The 16,314-nt window shown below is 42.3% G+C and overlaps 1 long non-coding RNA gene across 1 annotated transcript; it reads right to left on the bottom strand.

Annotated features, from left to right (window-relative positions):
• Window positions 1-7,005: 7,005 nt before the first annotated feature.
• LOC118565049 lies at window positions 7,006-7,872 on the bottom strand. The gene is made up of 3 exons (XR_004932140.1): window positions 7,785-7,872; window positions 7,399-7,520; window positions 7,006-7,240 (listed from the first exon to the last, which is right to left on the bottom strand). It is a non-coding gene; the product is annotated as an uncharacterized LOC118565049 (long non-coding RNA).
• Window positions 7,873-16,314: the final 8,442 nt, after the last annotated feature.

Below are 16,314 nucleotides of genomic sequence, written 5' to 3' on the forward strand. Positions count from 1 at the left end.
GCTAGTTAAAATTACACTCTAACAGAAGGTGTTAGAAAAATATAAATGTCATCATTTTATTTTATCAAGCTACAGGCATTTGGTTTGTTTTAAGAGTTTGCTTTCAGGAAGGTACCATTGTGTTTAACCTTAGATAAAATGATTTCCCCAGATAAGGAATGTCTCCTTTATCTAACTGCACATGAAGCTGGTGATTTGATCATCACCCACAATGAAACTTGCTCCCTTCTGTGTTTACCCCCATGTTGTAAACTCAAGACCGTGATTAAATCCTCCTGACCTCATGTGATGTGTGACAAGAAAGACAAGGGGACAGAGGCAGCCCCGTGTCCGTGTTGGTTTTCCCTCCAGGACAAAGAGGCCATTCATCACAACCCTAACATAAGGCATCTTCCCTTTTTTGTTTTTTCCCAATTTATAATGCCTCAAACAGATGTTTAATGTTCTCCAAAATGTTCAACAACTTTACCAAACGTCTAACCTCTTTCTAACTTTTAGGCTACAGTTCAAAATAAAAAGTTTTCTCCAAAACTCACCAAAATGTAGGCCGTGGTCTCTCTCCAATGCAACTCACCCAATCAGCTTGCAGCCAATACCTCAAACGTTTTACTGCATTGAAATTCTCCTGCACTTCAACAAACATTATTAATGCATCGACCTTTTTTCTAATGATTTCCAAATTCCCCTTAGTTTTTCACCCATATTTTTACTTATCACTTTTACTTAACAAAATTAAACTGCGCCCCAGTCACCGCTCTTATCTTTAGGCCCACGCGCGTGGAGAAATTCACACACACATACACAAGAGACTTCGAAGCCGCGCACACACAGAGACAGACTCAGACCGGAGCTTCTAATCATTCAAACCATGGATCCCATTTTACCGAGACATTCAAAACATCAGACAAGACATAACAAATATAACATTTAAGACAGACAGCCTGGCGCATCACAGAGAGACCCTCGTCCCTTCCGTAGTCGACGAAACGTTTCCTTATTTTAAAATCTCCTCGTCTGATCGTCGTGCTCAGAACCCAGTTCTGTCGCTAGAGAACAATTTAAATGTTCTCCTGGGGCCCCTTTTGTTAATCTCTTACCTTCTATAACAGCTCACTCTTAAGGTCTTGCTGCTCTTAGCCTCAACTTAAAGATATTACGTATTCTTGGCCGTTCCTATCGCTACGTTTCTGTGGAGAGTCCCCTTTCTCCGAGGTAACGTTCCACCCGTCTTAAAATTCACCAGACTCGTCAGTCATGGTGCAGAGGTGACCAAATCTCGGGACTCTTTTTATTCTTTGTATTTTATCTTTTTTATTTGATTTTAAATAAGTTTTTTTGCAATCTCAACATTTAAGTTTCTCAATTGTTATTCTTTAAAGTCTCAACAGTTAAGTTTCTTGGCTGTTATTTCTATTTTCCTTCCCATACAGCCTCACCATCTAAGATTACTTGCCATTTAATTTTCTATCTAATTTTACGTTTTTCTGACGCAAACAAACACATAAATTCAATCATTTCTCGGTTTCAACATAAATTCCATTCAAACCTCTCACACTAGTTGATCTGTTCAACCTCTGATATTTTGAGAAGAAAGCGTCTCACTTACAGCAACACTTGATTTAGCCTACATCTAATCTTTAGCCAATAGGAGAATCAAAATCTCCTTACTTTTTTTCGGGTCGACCCTGTTTTGCTGTAAGTGATTACTTCTTCGTGCCCAATTTCAAAAGGTTCCTCCATTTTAATGTCATATCCGGGTCACGGCACCAAATTGTGATTTATGTATTATTATTGGCCTAATCCTGCTTTGCTACTAAAGGCCCATTTTTACCCCGGTTTAGGATTTGACAATAAATGAGGAATCATTGATCAGAGGTAGAACGATTTAAATACATATTTAATTCATAGAAATTAAATATGGAGACAGAGTACATACCATTTACAAGATGTTGTTCTCACCGCGGTGGATAAGTCTGTCTGTCTGAAGTAAGTTTTACCAAGACATTCCTTTTATCAACTTTAAACTCCTCCTACATGGCTCAGTGGGAGGATGACTGACCCCCTCTCCTGCTGACCACCCCCTCAGGACAATAAAACTCCATGTTTATCTTACGCTGGAGCAGGGAGGGACAAACCCCACTCTGCTTTCCTCAGTAACCCCAACTAAGATATATTTTTAATTCTCAACACCTGCTACCAGGATAGCTTACTCAAAAACATTTCAAATAAGACAAACATTAAACATATACCGATCCCTGGACGGTGATTACAAACAAAAAAACGGCCGATGACGCCATGAACGCAGCGCAGGAAAAAAAAACCCAAAGCTTACCGTTCGATCAACTCAGCCCGTTTTCCGGTCTTTTTAAGCCCTCGACACTCAAGCCATCGTTTGAGCTGAAGGTTGGTGTGTTCTTCGACAGTTCGACCAGTAATCCATGCGCCTGGGACATCGTCTTGCGAAAGCTTAACGGCTGTAAAGTCGGTCATATCGCTGTTTCTGATGGTTGCTACGAGCGTTCTCTACCTGACGGTGACGTCACGTGCACGGTACGCTATTCCGGCCAATCACCACCTCAATACTCACCCTCATACGGGTGATAAAAACATTGTCCCTTTAAGCCAGGCCAATAATGACCCTAATGACTCCCCGTTACAGAGGAATGGACCAGTTTCGGTCTAATTTGCATGCCATCTAAGCCATTAAAAGGCCTTTGTTGGGCAGTAGCATAAAGCCTGATACTCCACATTACTCCAGACTTTTTGAATTTAGAAAGCTTCCGGGATGGGAAGCGAAAACGTCTTCAAACTTCGGAAATAAGCCCAGTTGTTTTGTTTTTTACTTTTTTTGTAAGAATCTTTATTGTACCACAGAGGGGAAATTCTGGTATCAGCTTTTAAGAGCAAATTTACAAATGTCACTTAATTAAATAAAAATAAAAAGACTTGGCAACACTGCTGGAAGCCTGGAACACAGTGCAGAATTGAGCTTTTCCAGAGGTGTAATGATTTATGGAAGTGAACCCGATATTCAGCCGGACACAGAGAATGTTCAAATCAGTTTATTGTAGGAGTAAATAATGAAGGATGAGGCATACAAGCAGACCCAGTCCAGACAGAATAATCTATGCTCTGCTTATGCAGGCAAATGCCGGCAGATGATGCAGACAGGCAGAGATGTGAGGATGACTAGGTACGGCAGGTAGAGAACAGACCAGAACAAGCAGAACCAACGGCTGGAACTTACAGGAAACAGGTAGAAACGCATAATGCATGCACAGGTCACCTCCACAGAAAGGTCCAGCAGACAGGCACAACACATCCAGTGGATCTCAACGATACCATCAGAGGTGATTGATCAGAGTTGAGCAGTGTAGAGAATGAGATGTTCTGGCAGAGAAGTGTTAGAAGAGGCCGAGTTAAATAGGCTAGTGCACAGGTGAGCAGAGTGAACTAATTACTAGAGTGGGCGGAGCTGATCAGGGAAAGGGAAATGGCTGGAGGTGGGACTGAGCTGACTGAATAAGTGACAGGTGAAAACAGGTTAAAGGCATACTATGCAACATTTTTCAGTTAATTAATATGTTCTATACCGTTTTGGATTATTAAATGAGTAATTTCAGGTTGAACTAAGGTTTTCTCGGCCGCCCTGGTGGTCTGTGGGGGAAATACCGCACTTGCAATTGCAGGAGCACTCGGCCCGCACTCACAGGCTCAGAAGTCTCGTGTGCATCGCGAGAGTCGGTCTTGCTTTACGGCGACAACTGCTACACGCCCGCAGTGAAAGGTGTGCTCGTTGCTAGCGCAGTGGCGATATTTGTGCAGTTATCATGGCGGAACCAGGACAAATCAGCGAAAGCCCATGTCGGAGCAGGCAAGAAAGAGGAAAAGGGTTCTGGACAGAGAGAGGAGTCGTACACGGGTGAACATAGAAGGCTGCAAGGCTGACGCGGACCTCGCGTTTCTGCTGATGCGATTGTAAGTAACATTGTAGAAATTCTTCAAGATTAACATTGGTTTTCTAAATTAACTGAACTCTTCACTAAACTTTAAAATCTTTGAAATATTGTTTAAAAATAGTTCTTAACCATTTTTTGTCTTAATTTTTCTTTTGTGTGCATAGTTCTTTACACCAGCAGTCACACCAGCCAAGTTTAATCTGCTTTAATCGAACTCTGGTTCATTTGAACAGAAAGATTGTTTGGGGAGGTGTGAATGCGCAATTGAACTCTAATGTGGACCAAAAAATTAACTTGGGTACGCCTCAAAACATCTCGGCTCGGTCAAAGTTAACTCTGGAGCGGTTTGAAGACCAGAGGCCGCACCAAAGGCAGGAAGTAGACTACATCACAGTTCAGTCTGGGTAAATACAATTGTAATTGACTAATAACACAAATGATGTAACTCAAATTGTAAATACCTTGTTCAACATCTGTGTAAGGGTAACATCAGTTCAATAAAGCTGTATGTGCCCCTGCTCGCTCGCTACCACCTTATAGCAAACCGTCACACTCGTCTTGTGTAAAATATAACCATCTCTGTTGTCCTCTGCCTCGTCCTCTGCTCAAGCTGTGCCCACTGGTGAATAGGGGGTTTTCAGCTGACGTCACGCTCACGTGACTACTCAGCGCGTCCGCCATATTGGGTGGCAGTCGTTTCGCACTGTTGACCTGCATTGTATGACGCCTTAGGCAGTATTGGAAGTGAACAATGGGGAAAACGTGTTTAATGGTTGGTTGCACGGCCCGTGGAGGTGGAGATCAACGCTCTTTCTATCGCCTACCAGCCGTAATCGTGAATCAATGTGAAAAAACAAAACAGCTCTCTGAACAACGCCGTCACCTATGGCTGACACGGATATCCAGGTCCGATTTGGACGGTGTTAAGCTGGAATACGCCAGAGTCTGCGGTGCTCACTTTGTCACAGGTAATTAACTGTTAAGTATTTAAAACATGTAAGAAGAATATATTAATAATAGGGCTTGGGCGTTATGACTTATTACTTTCCGCGGCTGCCATGTTGACTGCCTCCGCCGCCTCTACTGCCTATTACTACCGCGTACTGTACTCCCTCTCTCAGCCGTGTTTTAATTTGATTAATTTCACCTTAACTTGATTTCAACCATGGTAAACCGTTGCTGTATTGTGGGCTGTAACAGCGCAACACATGATCGCCATGGGAAAAACATAGAAACGGATTAATTTTCCATCGCTTTCCTGCCTGGAGGCGCAACCACGGAGAACAACTGTTAGAGATAACAAAGAGTCGTCGGCTCGCTTGGATCGCGGCTGTAAGTCGACCGAACATAACTTTCCACAGTATCCCGATGTCAATGAGAGTGTGTTCTAAACCTTTGAAACACATAGCAGCTAGTTAAAAGTACATTACATGAGTGAGTGGTTGTTAGCACTAACAGTTAGCATGTGCCAGAGCCCGTCTGAGCGCAGCTTACCTTTGAACGAGTTGCTGTGTTCCCACTGTTTGCTGGCTTTATGATCTGCAGCTCCTACCGGCGCCAATACGGTAAATACAACTTAATTTTTCACTGGTCATTGTTCTGCTTAAATAATTAAAGCCGCGAGCGGCGTCGATCGGCCCTGCAGCCAAGCGCCTTCGCGCACCGCCGGCCGCCGGCCATCAGCCACCGCAGAAGCATGCGCCGCATTTGCGTCGGATTGTTTACATTTTTACCATCTTATTAAAACTCACCCGTCCACGTATGATGGCGATTTCCTTGATGTACATAACCAGATGTGAACTGGTTGTGAGCCTCTAGACCCTTGTAAGCTCTCATTTCCTCAAGAGTGTGCAGAGGGTTTTCACCGAACACCAGGTAATGCACTATGTCGCCGTGCTCTACATTTGGCCAATCATCTGGATTACGGCTAAACAAGGCACCGTGGAGGGCATATGGTCGATCACGGAACATTTCCTCAGATATACGTCCTTATCTGGTCGCTCTAGCGTGCTGGCGTACTTATCCATTCGCGATACGATAATACGTGTACGACAACTAGAGATAAGGAAGTGTACCCCCCAATATGGCGGACCGGAAGTTGGCGCCCTAAAACCCCCTATTTGTGCTTGCCTAGCACACTTGACAAAAGCCCCATTTACACTACCCTTTTTTAACCGTGCCGAGAACGGTCTGAGCTCGGTAACTGAGATAACTATTGATTGTAAATGGAACGCAACTGAACTGCACCGTGCCAGAGACAACTGAACTGCGCTTAATCTAGTAGTAGTTCAATAGTAGGGCTTGGCCTGGTTTTTCAGTGGCTCGGTTCTCTGATAACAAAGAGTGCATGAGCAGAACGCGTCATCTCCTTAGAGTCAGAAATTTCAGACATTCATTAAAATACTAGCTTCCCTACTGTGCCACACGATTTCCAGTGATGATTCTGCTTACATACTCAGCCTTCACCGCATCTAAAGACGCCTTAAGATGTGTCTCAAGACACATTTGTTGAGATGTCTTGAGATGTCTTGGTAAGTCAAGACGTGTCTATAAGACGTGTCTATAGACATGGGTCTTAAGATGTCTTGAGATGACTTGAGATGTCTCAAGATGTCTTGGAAATATGAAGATGTCTTGAGATATCTGAAGATGTCTTAGAAATGAAATTTTGTAAAATATCACTATCCACTATTCTTTGGTAATAATTTATATATTTTTGTTTACAGAAAAGAATGACAAACCCTATATGACACACGGAGTATTTAATAAAACATAGTAAAATACAGTTCAATGTATTGCAATTATTGCACATAGTATATACATGTTAAGATGATTAGGTTTACAAAATTGACATCAAGTTACGTGTGTGTGTGTGTGTTTGTGTGTGTGTGTGTGTGTGTGTGTGTGTGTGTGTGTGTGTGTGTGTGTGTGTGTGTGTGTGTGTGTGTGTGTGTGTGTGTGTGTGTGTGTTTGGTAAGGTTACTCTGTATAAGAGTGTGGATATCTGTTTCTAAGATGCAATTTGTTCCTTGGATTGTGAATGATGTTTTTCAACTAATTGACAGTACTGTCCATTGGTGGCAGCAGACTTTGTCCCGATCCTTAGGTTTTCAATTGGCTCCCAGAAGCATTTGTGGTGGAGGAACAGGAGGGTGTCAGTGATGGCTGATGTTGGAAAAATTATTTTTTTCCCCCTTCCTGATACTGTTTGCAGCCTGTCAGTGGGTCTTTTGTGCGTTGCAGAAAGAAAGTGGTACCCTCAAACAGGACCAGTGGAATATCTGAGGAGAAATATTGTGCATGTAGCCATGGGATACAAAAATTATCTCTAGTAAAACTGTAACTTAACCTAGTGTTATGCATTATGCTATGAGGTTTACATTGCCTGGTTTCTCTATAATCCTGTTTACACATTATATTCAAGATGTAACTACTTTACCAGAGACTGTAGCCCATATGGTTGTGATTTTCACTGGTTGCCTGTCACTGTCATTCACATGGGTTGGGTTGAAGGGGGCTATCTCCACAAATGAGCCAACTCTGAGAGTCTTTACATCAAATCTTTGAATGAAATAAAATATTTTCAAAACACTTGCATTCATTAAAAAGGTATATTATAAAAGGTGTATTCTGTTTATTTAGATAAATATCCAAGGGTCTAATACACAAAATGATGCACAGCTTCTGGGAAACGCTATACAGTATGTTTTGTTGCTGGTACAATTGCTGCTCTGCGCTATCCTTTTGTGAATTTGGCAGAAAAAATATTCTGAAATTAGTACATTACTACTGCTATTACACAAATGATAAACATTGATAACATACTTATATTTTTGTGGGAACAGTGTGGCAGTTTGGTGTTTAATGCATCTCTCCGGTTGCCCAGAGAGTGGGTTGTTAATGATGTTGATGATATGCTTCCCCTTATCCAAATGTTGGGAATAAAAGCAAATTATGTTAATGATGTTCCTATACAAAAAGGCAGTGCTTACAGTACATTATAATATTTAATAATATTTGTTAATATGTATTTTACTGTACTGGATTGAGATGAACTACAGGAGTCATACCTTTGGGCCAAGGAAGATCTCTTCCTGTGTCAGGACTCTATCACCCATTCTCTCCATGATGTCTGGCTGGCGCAACATTTTTGACACTTTCAGGTGGGACAGCTCTGGCATTTGGGTTCCAAGTTGCAACCCCGTTAAGAAATTAATCACAATAAATAAAATAATTTTGTTACCTTTTTTTAGTCATTGTTGATGGAATATCCAAGAATATTTTAATAATACAACTATTTTAGTAATTTATTTTTGTAACATAGATTTCCCTACCAAGCCCATGCCTTTGACGAAGTTCAGCTGCAGATATCACTGTGGCTGATCCTGATGGCCTGTAAACCGGGGCTTAGACTGGAAGCCCGGGGACAGATGTATTTTCTGCTGTTTCCTCATTTGGTGTTGACAGCGTGCAAAAAGTATCCAACACAACAATCCTCTTCACCATTCATTTTTCAATACTGACGCCATTTTTATGAGCAATAACTGAAGTACAACAAAAATATCAAGACAGGGAGTTTCAAACACCTTCAGGACCTAGTATATGAAATGTACGGAAAATTTACCTACCCAAGTCCTTGATCCTCTGGTGGTATCGCTCAAAGCAGTTGCAGTCACCAATCATAGGTTGGCCCAGCATATCAATTTGCTCCCCAATGTGTAGTAAATATAAACTTAGAAATGTAATTATGAAATTATCAACTTACGACGTTGCCTCTGTGACGTTTACAGTGATAAATTCAGGAAGTTGAACACAGAAATGTAGCAAAATGTGAACTCTGCTAACCTCCTCCAACTGCCGTACTTACTGAAAACAAACCTGAGATTCGGAATGTTAGTAAAAACTCCCCTTCAAAATAAGAGCTCCTTCAAAACAAAGGTCCATTGAGATTCATGCCTGAAAGGCAACACAACACATGATGCCCATATTTTCCCCTTTTGCCCCCAAATTTTTAAATCATAAAACTCCTGTTGAAACAAGATAGCTTGGCAATGCTTTTGAGACAGGCTGCAAAGGGTTTCTTAAGCCATCTTAAGATTTGAATGTCTTAAGACAAATAAAAATATGTCTTAAGACATCTCAAGACACTCAATGTCTTTAAGACACAAAATACTGTCTGAGAGCATCCCATTTCCTGCAATTGCATGTCTTAAGACATGAGTGCATGTCTTAAGACTGGTAGCAGCTCACCTGCATCCACGGCTGCCGACATCCTCCAAAAGCCCCACATTGCCATCCAAGCCGGATCGTTTCCAGTCCGCCCTGATGGAAAGGGTGTATAAAGCGGCAGCGGTTGCGGTAAGAGCGCTGAATGTATCCTCCATGCTCTTCGCATACCAGGCGGAACTGTGCGAGGACATGGCCTCCAAGCCGGACCCCGATGTGTGGGATGAGATCACCATGATAACGGACCTCTGCCTCTGCATACAGCGCTGTGCAGTCCAAGCCACAGGGAAATCAGTGGGGATGATGGTGTTGCAGGAAAGAGCTAGGTGGCTAAACCTGACCTCCCGTGATAGGGAGGAGATTTTGGACATGCCAGTCGTGCCGGAAGGCATCTTCGAATCCACTTTAGCATCCATGCAACAGCGGTGCGAAGCTCAAAGCGCTCCTTTTCTGCCTACCCAGGAAGACGGAACCTTCTCCTCAGGTGTCATCACGGCATTCCTACGCCCAGGCAACGCCAAGGCCCTCTCCTTTCAAGATCCTCAGACGGCCGAAAACCCTGGGGCTGGTCATGTTCTCCTGTTGCATCCAGACCTAAGGTCGAGGGCGCAGATGAAAACACGAAAAATAAAAATAAACGGATCAGTCACATCATTGCTCCTGCAGGGGGTATCTCATCCCCACGGGCAGCTTGTTGGGATCGACTACATGATGCAGTTATTTCCCTGCGCATGTGCATTGCCGTCCAATCAGGACGACTCTCCTCTATCGCTAGAAGGCCCCATAAGCCCGCTTCTGAGATCGGAGGGAGACCCTATAATGACGTTTCAAAGAGACAGATGGGCTTCCCTCACGATATCAGCCTGGGTTCAGCGAACTGTAACGCTGGGATACCGGCTTCAGTTTGCCATGATCCCCCCTCGCTTTTCGGGCATAGTTCCCACTCAGGTGCGGAGAGAATCTGCTTGCGCGTTCCAGGAGGAAATCTCTGCGCTGCTGAGGAAAGAAGCCATCAGCCCTGTTCCTCTGAAGCAGAAAAACAGCTGCTTCTACTCCAGGTATTTTATGATCCCGAAACGGGGAGGGAAAGGAATTCGCCCTATCCTGGATCTGAGGGCTCTGAACGGTTATCTGCAGAAATACAAATCCAGAATACTCACACACGCATCCCTTTTACGTCTGGTATGTCAGCGCGACTGGTTCACCTTGATCGATCTGAAAGATGCGTATTTCCATATTCCTGTGTACCCACTGCACAGGAAATATCTGAGATTTGCTTTTCAGGGTGTCTAATACAAATACACAGTGCTCCCGTTCGGGCTCTCCCTGAGCCCGAGATTGTTTGTGTGCTGTACCAAAGCGGCGATTGCTCCACTAAGGAAGCAGGGCATCCGCTTGGCCACATATCTGGATCACTGGCTCCTTCTGGCTCGATCACAGAGGGAGGTGGTGACGCACATACTCATACTCATTCAAAAAAAAAGGCAACTTAACTGTATACTTCATGCCCTGAAAATCTCTGTATTTTAAACTGGATATTTTCAACCCGTCTATTGAATTTAGTGCATTAGTTGATCTTTTCTTCATCAGAGAACAGCAAACTATGGCCTTTTTTTGACCTGCTGTATATTAGCCAGTCCCTAACAATTTTTTTCCCTTCCATTGCTGGAAGTAGAATATGTTAGATACTTTGGGAATTCTCTGCCCTCTGAATCTCTGAAAAAGGCTTCCTTTTTGCCATTAAACGCACAACAGTCACAGATACTTTTGACATTTTAGCTTGAAGTATCATGAAACTGTTGACCTTTCGGGTTTTGTGATTTTTATTCTATTATTACAAATTATATAATAATAATAATAATAATAATTTTATGTGTTTTTTTCTTCCTAATCCACCTCATATATTTTTCAATCCTTTTTTAATTATGTCTGTGTTGTGTGCACCTGCCTGTTGCTTTAATCCTATAAATTTCCCCGTCGTGAGATAAATAAAGGATTAGCTAAATAACACTTTTTAATAGGATATATGTACTTCTTAAAAGGTTCTTAAAAGGTCTTAATTACATTTTCTGTGTGGGCTCCAGTAGCATATGATAGATAATATCTACTTTGAAAGTTAACATGAAGTGCTGCTGAAGATGGCCACTCTTATCTACCTGGATGTATTCTGGAGGACTGCATCGCCTCAGTCAGTGACGTCAGTCTGTGGGTCTGTAGGGGCAATGAGAGAAGTTTCTTCTCCTTTTCTGTTTCTCGACGTCTGCTTGCTCATGGTTTTTCACGTGCTTAGATAAATTTGTTGTGTTTCCACTGCATTTAACCGGCTTTTTACAGAACATACAGCTTGATTTCATTTACGGTATTAAAGCCGAAACGCCGCTTATTCCCCTCTTCATGCTTTTCCGCTATGCGGTCTCTCTCCCAGTCTGAACAGGAGCCACACGGTTGTTTGTGTGTTCAGTGAAGAGAAGCTGAGTGGGCGGGCCAGGCTGAGCCTGCGTGCTGATTGGCTGGCGCCACTGAGCCATGTACGAGAGGGGAGGGGGAGCAGCAGAGAGCCGGGACACACAGACTGCTGCTGCAGTAAGCGCACGCGCTGACTGACACTTACCATTTTAATGATCAGAGGGTCCGTTCTGGGCCCCCTCCTCTGCCCTGGGCCCGGGACAACTGACCCGTTTGTCCCCCCCTGTCGGCGGGCGTGGGCGGATATATATCAGCTCCTGAGAGGACAGCTTTGGCAACTCCTGCTACGGGTAGACATGCTGTCTCAGATAGGGGGGACAGTGTTTCCCCCACACCCAGAACACCTAAAACTATGGGCCTGGCCCGTGAGTGGTATAATTTGAGCACAGCAGGGCTCCCTTAGAATGTTATAAATCGCATTCAGAGTGCTAGGGCTTCCTCCACCAGGTCCTTATATGACTGCAAGTAGAACAATTTTGAAAAATGGTGCTCTGACAGAGATCTCCTCTCTTTTCAGTGTCCAAGAGCTGATTGACAAAAGAATGGCAGTCTCCACAATTAAAGTTTACCTGGCTGCTATCTCGGCATGCCACGTAGGCTTTGAGGGTAAAACAGCCAGCCAACACCCTTTGGTGGGCCGTTTTATGAACAGGGCACATAGGCTTCTGCCGGTTGCCAGGTCCCTGGCACCTCCATGGGACCTGGCAGTGATATCGGACGGCCTTGCCAACCCTCCTCACCCTGGAGAAGGCTGATCTCAAGCATCTGTCCCTCAAGACAGTGGTACTACTAGCATTGCTGTCTACTAAACGTTTAGGTGACCTCCATGCTCTTTCAGTGAACCCCTCCTCCAGAACCAAGTTTGGTCCCGGAGATGCTAAGGTCTTACTGTAACTCTGTACCTCCCACAAAACCAGGTCCCCTCTCTGGTAAATGGTAAAGAGCTCCCTTCAGTATACATTCGTCTTTGGATCATTTTGTCTCTGCTGTTTTAGTCTGTTGTCTGTTTTCAGCTCTCCATGTCTCTAAATTTCAGATTTATATCTGCTTGAATTATTAAACCTTTTATTTCTGCACACAGAAATAAAAGGTTTCCTCCCACTTGCTTGAATTTGAGTCACGTAACTACAGAGAAGAGTGGTTCAACAAAATACTGAGAAAGCACACAGCCGGAGGTTTATAGAGTCAAGATGAAGAGTCTTGGAGAGATCGGAGTTTGTGAAAATAAAGTAGAACTCTGCAGCACAACCACAGTTTGGGAGTCACCACAATATATCATGATGCTGTTTCTGAGAAAACGACTTTCACAGAAAACCAAAATAGGTTTGCATGGTTGTGGGCAGGTGGGGTTTTGAATGGGCGGGTGCCTTAAAACTGGGAAGTCAAATAAGGTTATGGGTTTTCTTATACTCAATTCAGTTTAATTAAAATAAAATAGCTAGAATTTTAAACACTGTTGGGAACCGGGTGTGAACAGGAAGAACCTGTCAGGAACCCTTTGTTTTTCACATCGATTTAGTCACAATGATAGAAAAATGTTTTTAATATACTGAAAATACCATCTGATTGTGTAGGTGTCTGTGATAAAAGCATGTGTGGTACTTCTTACAATTGGAAGAGACCTAATGTACATTCAACATTCAAATACTTCATTCTGAGGCAAAATGTTTTTATATACAAATTTTTGTTTTTCTTAAAGAAGATCCCTATCAATGGCCAGAAACATACCTCTACCTTGTCTCTTAAGACTCACTGAAAGAAAGTTTCCTTTCACTCTGTTCACCCTGCTCTGTTTTAGACTAAGGTGAATGTGGTCAAAAGCCAGATGAATGTGTGCAGCTAACAGGGTCATGGTCAGAGTCCCAATGAAATTGAAACACCCCTGCTTTGTTTTTTACTGTTTTACTTTCTGTGTATTGCTGATGGAAACGTAAAGAACACAGCTGAGATCAAGTAAATTATGCGATCTAAAAACCACAGAATTTCAAACAAAAGGAACAATGTCCGGATTCACAAAAATTCCTAAGACTAAAAGTCCCTCATAATGACGTCATTTTAGGAAAAATCTTAGAATTTTCTGAATTTTAAGATTGTTCTCAGAATTTTATCTCGGTAAGATAAAAGTTATTCACAAAGCATTTTTTTAGGCATCAAGAGAGCTCCTAAAGTGAAAAATGTAGTGAGAACGAATTTTAGGTTTGGTTCGCCTAGCTCCACTCTTGACTACTCGGCTTGACCTCGCGTTTTTTGTGTTTCGACAGGACTGGAAATGCCTGGCAGAAGGGGGGAAAAAAAACCTGGGGGTGGATCCCCCTCAACAAACACATATCCCTCTTTGTGATATGTACACTTTAAAGAAATTAGCGAGGAATGGTAAATGATAAAAAATGTCTATTCTTTATGAATAAAACAAAAAAAAAGAAAGAATACAAGTAACGTGCCAAAGAGATTTAGTATTTCCGTATTTCTGAAACCGATACCAAAGTATACCTTTACAAAATGCTCAACATTCCTCATTCTAACACGGTGGGGAAGACTGAGCTTTTTGTAAGAGTTCTAATAAAATAACTTCTTTGTTTATCACCTGATTCTTGTAATTTCCAAAAACCAAAATAGCCCGCACCAAAAGGGGGTCACCAGTCTCTGACACTGTTAAGGGTAACTTGTGATCTCCACTTGCTGAAGTTTAAACCTTAGCAACAAATGGGTAGTAAAGGGAAATTAGGTTACATGGAAAGTAGCATGGTTATTGGTGCCAGGCCTGCACCCATATACAAATGAGTGGTAGTTATTTGGACTGATTCTATAAAAGCAACAGTAACTCAACAACCAGGTGGATCAAAGTAGTAGAAGCTCCAGCGCCTCAGGCTCACCAGATGAGACAATACCAGAGGAAGAAGAATGTTACCTTGTCTCAGAAACCTCCATTTAACCAGCAGCATTCAGCTATTCGGTCAGAATTCGGTATTCACAACATGAAAGCATGGATCTTTCCTCGTGACAACTGTGCATTCATCTACAACTTTCAGTTGGATAATGCATCTTGTCAAACAGCTAAATCTCATTATAGAAACTTTATTGTACTTCATAAGTTTTGTACTTGTACTTTACAACTTTTTATATTGAAAAAAGCTCGATCCATCCCAGCTGATCCGAGTCATCCATTGAGAGGTTACTTTGTTTTGGTCCATCAGGGAGCAGATATTCTCTGCCATGATGCACAGCTAAATTATTTGTAAAAGTCATTTATACTCTCAATTATATATTTTTTTTCTTTGTGTGATGCATACGATGGGAGTGATGTTCTATGCATCCATTTTCTAACACGCTTATCCCTATTGGGGTCGCGAGGGGTGCTGATGCCTATCTCTGGCTGTCAATGAGGAAAGGCAGGGTACACCCTGGACAGGTCACCAGTCCATCGCAGGGCAACACAGAGGCAAACAGGACAAACAACCGTTCACGCACACACTCACACCTAGGGTCCGTTCTTCGTACGTCGCTAACTCAGTTAGCAGGATTTCATTGTTGACGATTTGGCATGATCTTGGATCGTTTGGTTCTTCGAAAGACATCCTGCACTTGTTGTCATAGCAACATGTGCGCCATCTTAAGCCTGCTCCAGAGCAGGCTTATTTCATGTAAACAAGATTAGATCACGGCTGTATAAGCGGAGGAGATGGGGAAGTCTGCCGTAGCCATGTCCATCTTTACGACAGCAACCTGTTGCGGAAGGTGCAAGAATAATTTGCAGAGTTTTTCGAATTAATCGCGTATTGCGCAATAGACAGGATCCTTTAGAGCAGCGCGACAGTGTAGAGATTTTTCTTGGTGGCTGTTATAAACAGACAAACACATCATTTACCAGTGGCTTTTAAAGAGGAAAACGTGATGTTAGAGCCATAAATCTAAAATATTTAAGTTATTTTTATGATAGTTTGCTTTTTATTTTTATCATATTCAGTAAGAAGAGTTGTTCGGGCCATTTTATTGTGAAGTTTAGTTTTACTTTGAAAGGTTTGCTTCCTGTCGAGCCGTATATTGTATTAAAAAAAACTTTGGATGGATTATCTAGCCACGGAGCAATACAGTTTTACCGTGTAAACTGTGGATGACTTGGAAAAGGAAGATTTTCATTTTTTATGGATAAAGAATTTTTTGTTGTTAAAATTCCCAGTTTGCATGTGTCCTTTACTTCCCGTGTCTAAGGAATGACACTGAAATTTGGATCTCTTGACATAACAAGTGCCTTTTAAAAATAAAGTGTAATAATTAAAGGCTACCATTTTGTAGAATATTCTTGTATTTCACTTTTACTTGTCCCCATGTTCTAGTGGGTCCTGTGGAGGCTCTGATATAAAAGAACAAATAATATCAAATTATTAAAATGCAAAAATTCATGCTGTAGAATGTGATAGAAACATCTACCATGGACAGTATTTACGCATTAATTTGTCTGCTGCTTTTTGCCGGCCCTCTCTCCTGGCTTTAACAGATTTTAATTTTAATTAATGACTCAAATTCGGCATAACCTTCCAAGCTCGTGTTCTGCTTGGGAGAAAAACTGTGGGCGTTCTTTGCTGAACAGCCAATAGCAGTGTTGCAGATCAATGTTTCTACTATCGATACATTTCCCCTTTTAAACAAACGCATGAACGCGCAG

Source organism: Fundulus heteroclitus, chromosome 2, assembly GCF_011125445.2.
Source record: "Fundulus heteroclitus isolate FHET01 chromosome 2, MU-UCD_Fhet_4.1, whole genome shotgun sequence".
NCBI classification, from domain to species: Eukaryota; Metazoa; Chordata; class Actinopteri; order Cyprinodontiformes; family Fundulidae; genus Fundulus; species Fundulus heteroclitus.